The sequence below is a fragment of the Ursus arctos genome, unplaced genomic scaffold (assembly GCF_023065955.2).
Source record: "Ursus arctos isolate Adak ecotype North America unplaced genomic scaffold, UrsArc2.0 scaffold_8, whole genome shotgun sequence".
Lineage (NCBI taxonomy): Eukaryota > Metazoa > Chordata > Mammalia > Carnivora > Ursidae > Ursus > Ursus arctos.
In genome coordinates, this window is record NW_026623100.1 from 22,109,579 (window position 1) to 22,121,618 (window position 12,040).

Below are 12,040 nucleotides of genomic sequence, written 5' to 3' on the forward strand. Positions count from 1 at the left end.
TAGAAAAATAATAGTTGTGTTTGGATTGAATGGTGGGACTATCAATAGATTTTTTTAATTTGATAATTTTTAAATATTGCTTTTTATATTACATGCATTTTTTTTTGGTGTGGTAAATATAGGAAATACAAATAAACAAAAAGAAAAAAAAAAAAAGATGTGAAATCTTACCACCCCAAGGCAATCCCTGCTAATATTTTAGTTCATGTCTTTCCAAACTGAAACTACTTTATATTTTGAATAGGTAGTACATTCATATGGTTTAAAAGCCAGAAAATAGAAAAAGGTATAATAGTGAAAATTTTCTTTCTCTGCTTGTTCCCCTAGTGTCAGTTTCCCACTCCTGCCCTTAGATTTTTAAATATATCACGTATACACACAAATACAAGTACAGATTTCCCTCCCTTTTAACCCAAGGGGTAGCAAACCATGCGCACGGGTCTGAAACTTGCTTTTTTTCTCATTTTCTGCTCTACCCGTGAGGACCTTCCATGTCACTACTGCGGAACTTGCTCACTGTTCCATCAGTACATAGCTCGCCGTTGTGTGGACCTGCTGGGGTGGATTCAACTAGCTGGCTGTCAATGTTCAGACTGTTTTTGTAGGTAAACTTTTTTTTTTAGTTTTCTGTGGTTTCATAATGACTTTTAATAAATTCACAGTTTAACAAAAAAGGAAACATTGGAGTCATAGAAATCTAAAAAGATAGGCCCAATCTCTGCAGAAATCTGCTGCCATGAAGGCAACTCAATATTCATTGACATGGTATTACGGCAGGATTCTGTGTAACAATCTGTCAGCGTTTTTCCGAACCAGGATTTGCCATGCCTGGAGCGCCAGCCAGCCGGGCTTCCTGGGGGAGATGTCAGTGAGGACAGGGCTGCACCAGGTGACAGGTTTTTAAATAGCTCAAAGGCCAAAGCACGCTGCAGGGTGTCGGGCATCATTCTGACATTTCAGTCGGATATAAATTTAGAGCTGAATCTTCATCAAAATGAAATGTGTACACAGTGATGCTTTCATGGCAGAGGAAACCGAGGTAAACACCATGTGTAATTAGGAAGGTGATTTGTTACCATGTGTTTCAGCTACCTATTGCTGTGTAACGAGCCAGCCCCAAACATAGTTGCTAAACAAAAAACCTGTTCCTTCTCATGATTCTGTGGGTTGATTCCACTCCACTGGGGGGTACTTCGGCCCCATGTTGTCTGGCCGAGGATACTTTCCCTGCTGTATTCCGTCGACAGCTTGGTTGGAACTGGAACGTCTGAACGGCTTCTGTGGTTTCCCTCCACTTGGCCTTTCAGGGGTCTAGCTCTAAGATGAAGCATTACAAGAGAATAATCCCCCACGTGCAAGCACTTACCAAGCCTCTGCTTGCACCACACTTGCTAATGTCTCATTGGCCAAAGCCAATCACATGACTAAGGCAGGCGTCAAGGGCTTGACTACACAAAGGCATGAATACCAGGAAATGTTTCACTGGGGGCACCAAAGTAACAGGCTGCAACACCATGTTTTTCTCTAATATTTTGTGAGAAAAGATGGGCTTATTTGCCTCTGATAAAGTCACAAATAGGAAGAAAGTGAAACATGGAAATAGTACCAGAGATCACACAAATGAAGTTTCTCTGACTTTAAAAAACATCTCTCAAAAATCTTAGATTGCAGCCAAATAATGTTGATTACAAAGTAAAATGTGTAAACGCAGTATAATTTTTAGAAAGTGTCCATTTATCCAGCTAATGGGAGACAAGCTTTACACTATCGATGTGTCCTTTTGACTCTCCGGGCCCAGGGTTCTTAGGAGGATCTCTGCCTGTGGCTCTGTATTTCTCTGCAAGTTCTGCCCTCAGGCTGAAGCAAGGAGACGTGAGTGTGGATGGAGGATACAGTCGTCGCTGTACCAAAGGGCTTGAGTCTCACTAATAGTAAGTAGAAAAACAATGAGAAATTATTCTATCAAAAGAAAACATTCAAATTTAAAAGACAATGCTGGGTGGAGGATACACGATTAATTAGCTGAGGAATGCTAGCAAGACAATTGGGATTTTGTAGATAAATTGAACTGTTCAAAAGGAAAAACAAAACAGATCAACCAAATCAACAGACCAACTGAATCTTGACCAGCTGGGAGCAGGCATATTGGCTGTTAATATGGAAAATTATTTTGACAATTAAAAAAATTAATGACAGTGGAAAGGATAAGTGTTGAAAGAATTGCTTAAGCCCTGAGATAATTGGCTCTATCAAGAAGGAAAGGCAAAAAGAGGGTAGCAGTAAAATAAAGCCAAGCATCTCCTGCAAATATGAGTAGATTAAACTTATTCATGAAGGTTGTAGAATTTGGAAAATGATGCTTACTTTTATTCTCTTTTTTTCTAGTAATTACAGAGTCAATTTTAGAATAGAAACATAGATTGGGTATGCAAAAATCTACTTAAAAGAAGAAATAGGTTTGTAAAAATGTGGCTTTCTGCATAAATTTGCTTTATGTAATTTTTTGTTACAGCAAAAACTAGAAAGATTCTAAATGGCAATTGAACAGAATGGAGTGATTCATGGATCAAATTATTTGATTGCTTCAAAATGAAAAACTGAACAATTTGATATTTTAAGCAATGAGCCAGATATTCAAATTATACTGTTCAGCCCTAAAGTATTTTCACCCTTGTCTGGGATTGGGCAATACCCAGAACCATGCTTCTTCCTAAATTGGTGAAAAAAATGTTTTTCTGCGTCTTTGTAGATGGTGTAGGGGTGGTCGTGATGGTGGTTTGGTGATGCCTGCTGGTTTATTGAATACATGATATGTGCCAGATACTCTCCTCGTGCTTTACATACTTATTCTCAGTTACTCATCATCCCCAATTTACAAATGAAGAAATTGAGACACTGAGAGATGTTAAATCACTTGAGAGTCACATGCTTATTAAACAATGGAGATAAGATTTGAACCAGGCAGTCTGACTGCGGCTCCAACATTCCACTGATTTCAGAGCCCTATTAAAACAAGGGCTGAGTAAATGAACCTGGGAGTTACCATAGCAACCAAAGAAAGGAATCTGGAGCATTGTTGACATACCCATCTCAATATATAATCTGCGATTCCAATTTTCTTCTTTCTACTCCGTCCTTTTTTTCTTAGTGCTACTCTTACAGAGCAGTCTATCCAAATAATTCACCCTTTAAACCAATAGGATACTAGAAAAATACAGTTCTGTAGATATCATTTATTTACACTTTTTTCCCTTGTATATTTGGTGAGGAAATAAATCTGAATTTTCCATTTTAATTTAAACAGCACAGAGTTGGCGTCTTAGGCTCCAAGCTGGATCCCTGTTTTAAAGACGCGGTCCTTTGTCGCCATCTCGAGGAAGAGTTCTAAAAATCTCCTTTATCTTGGGCTGTCCATCTTTAGCAGCTGCATGATTCGACCACAGATTATTATCGATTATGTACAAAGAGATAAAAGCAGAATTCAAAAACAAATTTTGTAGTGCACTTCGTGGCATCCTAGTATTTCAAGAGGATCTAAAAACTACACTCTATCGTTTACAGAAAGATGACTGTTATAAAAAGTTAATTCTAACCTTTTTAAGGAAAATGTGTGATATTCATTGAGTTCTAATGTATTGGACTTTTTTTTTTCATAAAATACACCTGTAAGCACAGTCTTTGATTTCTAGAGGTGTTCAAGGAGGAGAAGATAAACTGCGTCTCTTTCCAGGGTTATTTCTGTTGGCATGGAGCCCCCTCTGTTCCTTTAGAACACGCTTCGCTCCTTGCTGGCAGGCTCACTCTACCCCTAGCAACCAGCAAGGTTTCTGGCCTGTCACAGGCACTCAGTAAGCACTTGTCAAGGGAATGTTTTCCTTCTTGTGTTCCTAATCAACCTTTGCTGTATAATTGTGCTGATAACCTGGAATACACCAAAAATCTTGGTCAGGCCCAGACTGCTTGTTTTATCAATGAATGAAATGTGATTTCTCCAAGGGAAGTCAGCCCCCAGGATTAAAAAAGTAAATGCCCCTTGATTTTCACAGGGCCTAAAATTCCATTATGAGCACCCCCCTTTTTGAGTGTTACCCTTTAAGAATATCTTATTAAAATGTTCACACTTCATAGGAAAATTAACATCTTGAGTACTATTACCTCTAATTTTGTCTGGGTCAAGGGCAGCCTTAACCCTTGGGTACTACAGGAAACTGTGAAAGGCATGGGAGGTATGGGAAGAAAATATTAGAATACCTATTTATGGCATCTTTAAAATGTCTTTGTTTTGCATGCTTCCTAAGGTATATTTATAAATACAGTAGTATATGTGTATAATGTATCTTTCCATGTTTCCACATACGTTGGCGTATTCACTCAAATTTTTACTAATAAGTTTGAAGGTCACTGGCGAAGACATGACTTTGGAGTCAGGCTTCAGCACGAAGCTTGGCTCTGTCATTCACAGGCTGTGGGAACTTGGATAGATTCTTTAACCTCTTGAAGGCTTTATTTCCTCTCTCACAAAATAGGGATAGTAGTATTACTTTTGCAAGGTTGTGGTGAAAATTGAAAGAGTTGTCTGTTGAGCGTTCTGTCCTGGGTCTAGAAAATTATAACACTTCAGTAAACACAGCTGACTTCATGGGCCTGTGACCCGTGCAGTCACACAGGGTCCCATGCCTAGAGGGGTGTGAGTTTGGTTTAACGCTCTGCTGTTGCTCTCTTGAAATTCTCCACAATTTTTTTTAAAGATTTTATTTATTTATTTGAGAGAGAGAGAGAGTGCACGAGCAGGGGAGGAGGGGAGGGAGGGAGGGAGAGGAGAAGCAGACTTCCACTGAGCAGGGAGCCCGAGATCAAGACCTGAGCCTAAGGTAGATGCTTAACTGAGTGAGCCACCCTGGCTTCCTGAAACTCTTCACAATTTTGGACCAGGGGCCTTGCCTTTTCATTTTGCCCTGAGCCATGCAAATAATGTAGCCGGTCTTGGTAAGGGGTGATTCTCACTGTTGGTCTAGCTAAATTTGCCATCCAGGGTTTCTTTGTTAAGTTATAAAGGTTCACACTCTGGTTCACATCACCATTTAAGCCTCTTTGGGCCACCCAAGATACCTTCTGGGAGACGAGAAGTCTTTTCTTTTTTCTTCTTCTTGAGATGTAATTCACATACCATAAAACTTAACATTTGAAAATGTACAATTCCACTAAGTTTTTCCCCCCATTTTATTGAGATGTAATTGACAACATGATTTTAAGTATATTCCCAAGTTTGCCCCAGTCTTTTTATTTTTTAACTCTTTAATTATTATTATTATTTTTTAATTGTCTACTCCTTTACTGTTATCTTCCCCACTACGACCACCTAAACCAAGCAGGTCCTTTCCCCAAAAAAGTGCTATCTCATTCCCAGGCACGTGAGGGAGAACAGGACTTCAGGCTGGAGCCAGGGAGGGGAAGTGACACATGGTGTCACCATGTGATGGATGGATGGAAGGAAGGATAGACGGACTGAGAGGGCCAGAGATAGTGGGATCAGGGAGGGGCTGCTGCAAGCAAAGCCCTCACTCTTTCCAGTCTTGCCTGGGGGGGGGGGCGCGGGTAGGAGAGGCATGCTGACCATCAGGGCTGGGGTGGCCTGGGGCAGACCTCAGCCCTTTGTGGGGTAGCCCAATAAACATCATGGGTTCTTAGAACACCTGTGCCTGGTGTTTCAAGGCTGCTGTGGCTACAGACACCTCTTGGTTCTCTTGGCCTTGGTTCCCCAAAAGCCGGTGGTGGCAGGAAGAGGTAGGAGAGGAAAGCAGCCCCTGCTTTGGGAGTCTCACAGGCTGTTCCAGGAGAGTAATCAGCCTGGGGTGGAGGCAGCTGGCTCCTGGGAGTGGCTAACCCACACATCACAGATGCTCTGGTTGGGGGGCACCCCCTAGAAGTGGGCGTCTAGATCCCAGAGCAGCCGGGGGTGGGGCTTAAGTTCTGGGGCCACCCTCCACTAGGCTGGGCTGGCTGAAGGTGGGCACTGGGGCAGGATGTGGGCGGTAGTGGAGCCAAGGGCATTACCACCTTGGGACTGTAGACGGCCGAGTAGGTGGTGGGCAGCTGCCCCCGAAGTGAGGCTCTGTGACTCCCACTGGATAGTCCCCCAGGGTCTGCTGTGTCCTGCAGTAAGTGGAGGGGCCAGGCTCTGTGCTCAGCGGAAAAGGGCGAGAGCCTGCTGGTTCCCCGCTGGGACTCTCCCCCTCTGCTCTCTTGGGGAAGGGGGCAGAGGGGTTACAGAGGCCTCTCAGAGGGCAGGGGTGGAGTGGGCATCACCTTCTCCCCACTGTGCCCAGCGGCTGCCGGACCCGCGCTGCTCCGAGGCGACCCCTCCCTGGGGTCCCCTAGCAAACTCTTCATGCTGAAGCCCTCACTGAGCGTCGGCTGGGGACGGGACTGCCGCTAGGGCCCGCCGTGCAGCACGGAGGGGCCCTCCTGGGCGAAGGCTCTGCCGGCGCCGCCACAGGGCCACGTTCCGCAGCCCTAGCGTCACGTCCATTGCCGGAAGTTGCCCTTGGCCAGGGGGCTCCGCAGGGTCTTTACGCACCTTGTGGAAGCATGGGTTGGAGGAGAGATTGCGGCGCTTGGAATCCTTCCAGCCCTCGCAGTCGTTCCTGAGGAAGGGGAACGCGGCCTGGACCTGACGGATGTGGGCGCTTCAGCCTGCGGAGGGGTGCTGCTGAACTCCATCGTGGCCAAGGAGTTCCAGGGGGGCTCGTCCTGCCGCAGGTATCTCTACTTCCTCCTCGTGGGGGGCTGCGAGGGCGACTCCAACCCAGGAAGCCCAGGCGTGGGGTGCTGCGGGGCCGCGTGCAGAGGCAAGCCACGTGGGCAGGGGCCCGGCCCCGCGGGACGGTGAGGAGGGCGCAGGGCAGGGGGGCAGGGTGGTGAGGCAGGCCTGGGGCCTGAGCTAACTCAGTCTTTTTAAAGAGGACTAGATTGGGAGTGAATAGCTCACTTCTATGCTGTTTTCACCACTTTTTGAAGTAGGGTCTCAGTAAATGATGTGTAGCTGAATTGTTTGACGTCCCTGAAATACGTATTGCCAAGAACAAACGAATGCTCTTAATTGGCCATAACGTTTTAGAGGAGGAAGGCGTCCTACGGGTGGTTGAGTCTAGCCCCTTCATTTCACAGTTGAGCACACCAAGACCTGGAAACCGAGCGCCTTGTCCAAAGCCGTGCAGAAGGGGATTAGAGCAGGCCCCCAGGTCGTGTTTCAGTCCACGTGCCTCTGGCTCCCTCATTCTGTCCTCTTCTATTCAGATTTTTCACCTTTAGTCTGAGGAATGGAACGTCCTTGCTAATATGGAAGATTAGGTCGGTATTTGTGGGGACCAGCAACTGAGTTCACTAAGGTAAGTTTTTAAGTTCCCTTTCCATTAGTAAAATGTTTTCAGAAATCCAGGATTTCGGAGGTCAAGCCATTTGACTTTCAATGTTTCCTCTAATTTTCCTCACTCTAGGGTACAAGTACTAGATTCTGAGGACTTTGTACTACTGTTCATTTGATGATATACTACTGTGCCTTCTGCATACAACTTTGAAGTTATTTGGCTACGTGCTATATTGGTAGCAATTTAATGAATTTGTGGCATATTATTTAGCTCACTGAAGTCTTTGCATATAAGTAATATTGATGCTTTTAAGGCTGTGGAGAATTTTCAGTTTGATGCAGCATCAGTGCCAACATATCTACAGTTTCATCAGAAAACTGGTTCAGAGGGGTGCCTGGGTGGCTCAGTCAGTTAGGAGCTGCCTTCGGCTCAGGTCATGATCTCAAGGTTCTGGGATAGAGCCTGTGTTGGTCTCCCTGCTCAGTAGGGAGTCTTCTTCTTCCTCTCCCTCTGCCCCCGCCCCCCGCAGCTCGTGCTTTCTCTCTCCCTCTGTCAAATAAATAAATAAATAAATAAATAAACAAACAAATAAATAAATAAAATCTTAAAAAAAAAAGAAAACCGATTCAGAAAATAGACACCAATTTTATGGCCAGGCAGCATGTAAACACAGCAATAGTAACTCAGGCAATCATACAGACATGTGCATAACTAAGTTAAAAAAATTTTTTTAAGGATTTTATTTATTTGAGAGCGAGAGAGCATGCAGAGCGAGAGAGAGCACAAGTAGTGGGGAGGGGCAGAGGGAGAGGGAGAAGCAGACTCCCCACTAAGCAGGAAGCCCTACACCTGTCTAGATCCCAGGACGCTGGGATCATGACCTGAGCTGAAGGCAGACCCCTAACAGACTGAGCCACCCAGGACCCCCTAAAATCTTATTTTAAAATCTCTGGGAACCTTCTATGGGCATATATTTTAAATGTTGGTGATGTTTACTATTATTAGCAATAATAAATATTTTGCGTATTTACTATGTGCTAGGTATTCTCAGCACTTTACATACATTATGTCAATCACTGAATCCTCACAACTGTTTAGAAAATGGGTACCAGCGTTATCTCCATAACTCGCCCAGGGTCTCATATCCAGGTGGTAGAGCTGGACATGAGTGCAGCTGTCTGACTCCAAGCCTGAATCCTTAACCATCAATCTTCAAATCTTCCTATTTCTCATTGGAGGAAATAATAAACCAAGATTTTACTTGACCCATTTTAACAAGACTGTAATAATAAAACACTGTGCAGGAGAAATGGATAAACACCTTCAGATGGAATTGAGCCCAAAGAAGGTTCTGTAGGGGGTGCTACTTTGCTCATGTGCCACTTAGAATCTTGGCTGTAACAGTCGGAGAGGATGGTTCCTGTTCAGAGTCCTGGCCCTAACAATATTTGAAGCAGTTTTTTTTTTTAAGAAAACTGGAAATATGGAACATATAGAAATTTCAAATTTTAAAAGGTAGAGAGAACGGTATAGTGAACCAACCTGTAGCCATGACCCAGCTTCAGTGCTAACCAGCGCAGGGCCAATCTGATTTTAGCTCTAGCCTCACCTACTTCTCCCCGCCGTTTCCAGATTACTTTTAACAAATGAGGCAAATTCAGACCTCAAAACTTTTCATACATAAATATTTCAGCATGTATCTCTAAAAGATAAGATTTTTTTAAAAAAAGCATAATCTCTGCCATTATAACACCTAAAAATTAATAATACCTTAAAAACCATCAAATATTAAGTTAGTGCTCACATTTCTATGGTTATCTCATAGTTTTTTTTTTTAATAGTTTGTTTAAATCAGGATCCAAAGATCCAATCTCCATGAGATTGGTATGTCTTTGAATTATCTTCTAATAAGCAGTTTCCCATCCACCTCTCATTTTTATTTCTTGTAATTGATTAAAAAAAAGAAGAAGAAAAACCAAAAACAGGTTGTCCTTGGGAATTGCCCAAAGTCTGGATTTTGCTGATTGCACTCCTGCAGCATTATTATGCTCCAATATGATGACTGAAAACATTTTAATTTTTTTTTTAACTTCAGAGTCTGTCCTCTGGGATATGTCCATTTTTTTCTTTTGATCCTTAGACATCCTTGAGACTGTGCAGCTGATCACCCGTTTTAAAATCTGTGTAGTTTTTAATTTGCATTTCTCTTATTTTGAGCATTTCTTTTTTCACATGATTAAGGGCCATTTTTATTTCTTATATGAGCTGCCTGTTCACATTTTGCCATGGAGTTAGTGGTTTTATTTTTATCAAAAGAAGCTCATATATTAGAGATAATAACCCTTTCTCTGCAATATTGATTACAAATATTTTCCCCAGTGAATAACTTTTCTTCTCACTTTCTTATATTCTTTGCCCTGCAAAAAAAAGTCTTAATTTTTTTTTTTTTTTTTGGTAATTGAGTGTATCAATTTTTGCCCTTTTTAGTTTTGGATTTTGCATCATGGTTAGAAATGTTTCTCCAGGTTGTAGATGAATTAACTCGTGTTTTTGGTCAGTACTTTAATGATATATATTTTTTTTACATTTATATTTCTGATCCAGTTGAAATTTATGCAGGTGTGAGGTGTAAGGAATGGATCAAATTCTATCTTCTTCAGAACATGTTTTAAATTTCAGGACTTTATAAAGATGACAAAGGGATCTGTTCAGCATGTCTGGACCCACATTCTCTGCTACAGTCCAAGTAGATAGTGCAGGACAACAGTTGGCTTCTGTTCCACTCCCAGCTCTTACTTACTGAGGGACTCTTTTTTCTTTTCTTTTTTTTTTAAGATTTTATTTGTTTATTTGACAGAGAGAGATAGCCAGTGAGAGAGGGAACACAAGCAAGGGGAGCAGGAGAGGAAGAAGCAGGCTCCCAGCGGAGGAGCCCGATGTGGGGCTCAATCCTAGAACACCAGGATCAAGCCCTGAGCCAAAGGCAGACGCTTAACGACTGAGCCACCCAGGCGCCCCTTACTGAGGGACTCTTGCTAACGCTGAACCCCTGAGGCCAGGAGAATATTCTGCTCTACTCCTACTCGGATCTTGCTTCCTCTTCTCTCAGATCTGCTGCTCACCCTCTTGTCCTAGGGACTCTTACCCTGGGCAGCTCTGAGCTGGGGGTGTGGCTTCTTTGCGGTACGGGTTTTCCCTGGGAGTTCCTCACATGTGCGAGTGCTGAAGCTGGGTTTGTGTTTAGTATGGAATTTCTAGCAGCTGATCTTTACAGAGGCTTTGCTTACCTCCCTGTTGTACTTGCTAACCTGAAAAGTGGTTTTGTCTCTCTGTTCTGGCTTTTAGAAATCTCTGTCCTGAGTGCTTGTACATCAGTGTTCTCTTGGCAGGCTGTATGTATTCTCTCTGGTCAGTGGGGGAAAGGAAAGGTTTATTTTGCTAGAAGTGAGAAAGGTCACTTACAATAACAACAACAACAATAATAATTAAAATATACTGAGTGCATACTACGGGCAAGGCACTAGGCTTACCCCCCAAGACTTGTCAGGGCAAAGTAAGAATACTAAAGGGGTCCATTCCATATGTCTATATACTTGAAAGTTAGATATCGAGCAAGATATCAAATATGTTCTTTCCTCATGCCCAATATGCCTTCATAACAACCTGGAAGGACAGATTCAAACTCAGATTTCTTAGAATCCCTTGAGTTCCATGCCAGAATGTGGCAGTGTGAGGAGAGATTGGCCCCCGCCTCCAGGCTGCCTCTCTTCTCATCCTGTCTCCTACTCTGTCCACGAGGGGCCTTGCACACAAGTTTGTGGACACTTAGTCCAGCTTTGGGTACATGCTCTCCCACCCCACAAATAGCAGTCCCTTCAGGTCAGCCTCTGATCCAGGAGAGTATGCTCCAGCGGAGTAGTCCGGAAGACAGCCCTATAAGTGGGCTCAGGGCCATTTATGTACGTTATTCCAGTGTCTCCCATACCTGGAGTCTGGCCTGTCAGAGGTGGGGGCGGTGACGGGTTCTCAGTGGGCATGTCTCCATAGCCCTGCAAAATCTTTGCTCCATGAGGAAAAGGAGAGTCCATATAGGGCTCCAGGTTGCCTTAGGTGTATTTCATTCATTCAGTCCTTAACAACAATCCTATGAGGTAAGTACCATTATGTTCATTTTACCAATGAGGAAACTGAGGCTTAGAGAGATTAGATAAACTGCCCAAGGCCAAAAGACTACTAAATGCAGAGAAGGGCTTACAATTTGGGCAATCTGGTTCCAGAGCCTTATCTTCTGAACTGAAAGGATTTCCCCATCACACTATTGCGCGGTACTTTCCATGTAACTTTATTAATTCCTCCCCACAGCGGTACTGAAGTTACCTGTTTGATGAGACAAGCACTCAGTAAAGTTGTTAGGGATCTTCACTGTTGACCATCACCTGAGCCTCCTTTACTAGTAAAATCAAGGTATCTCTAAGGTATTTTCCAGCTTTAGAATCCTGTGACTCTTAGGTAGACATGATTAATTTCCACTTCAGTGTAAGCTTGCACAGTGTTCCAGCAAGTGTACCTGGGGGTAGCACAAAACTACTACTATTACTAGTTAGTAATGGTAAGTATTAAATTATCATTATAGGAACCTGCCTACCATTGAGATTGCCACACATCTTTAAAGT

General features: G+C 43.2%; 1 pseudogene; it reads right to left on the reverse strand.

Annotated features, from left to right (window-relative positions):
- Nucleotides 1-5,818: 5,818 nt before the first annotated feature.
- Nucleotides 5,819-11,455, reverse strand: LOC113268398 (forkhead box protein H1-like; annotated as a pseudogene).
- Between the last annotated feature and the right edge of the window lie 585 nt (nt 11,456-12,040).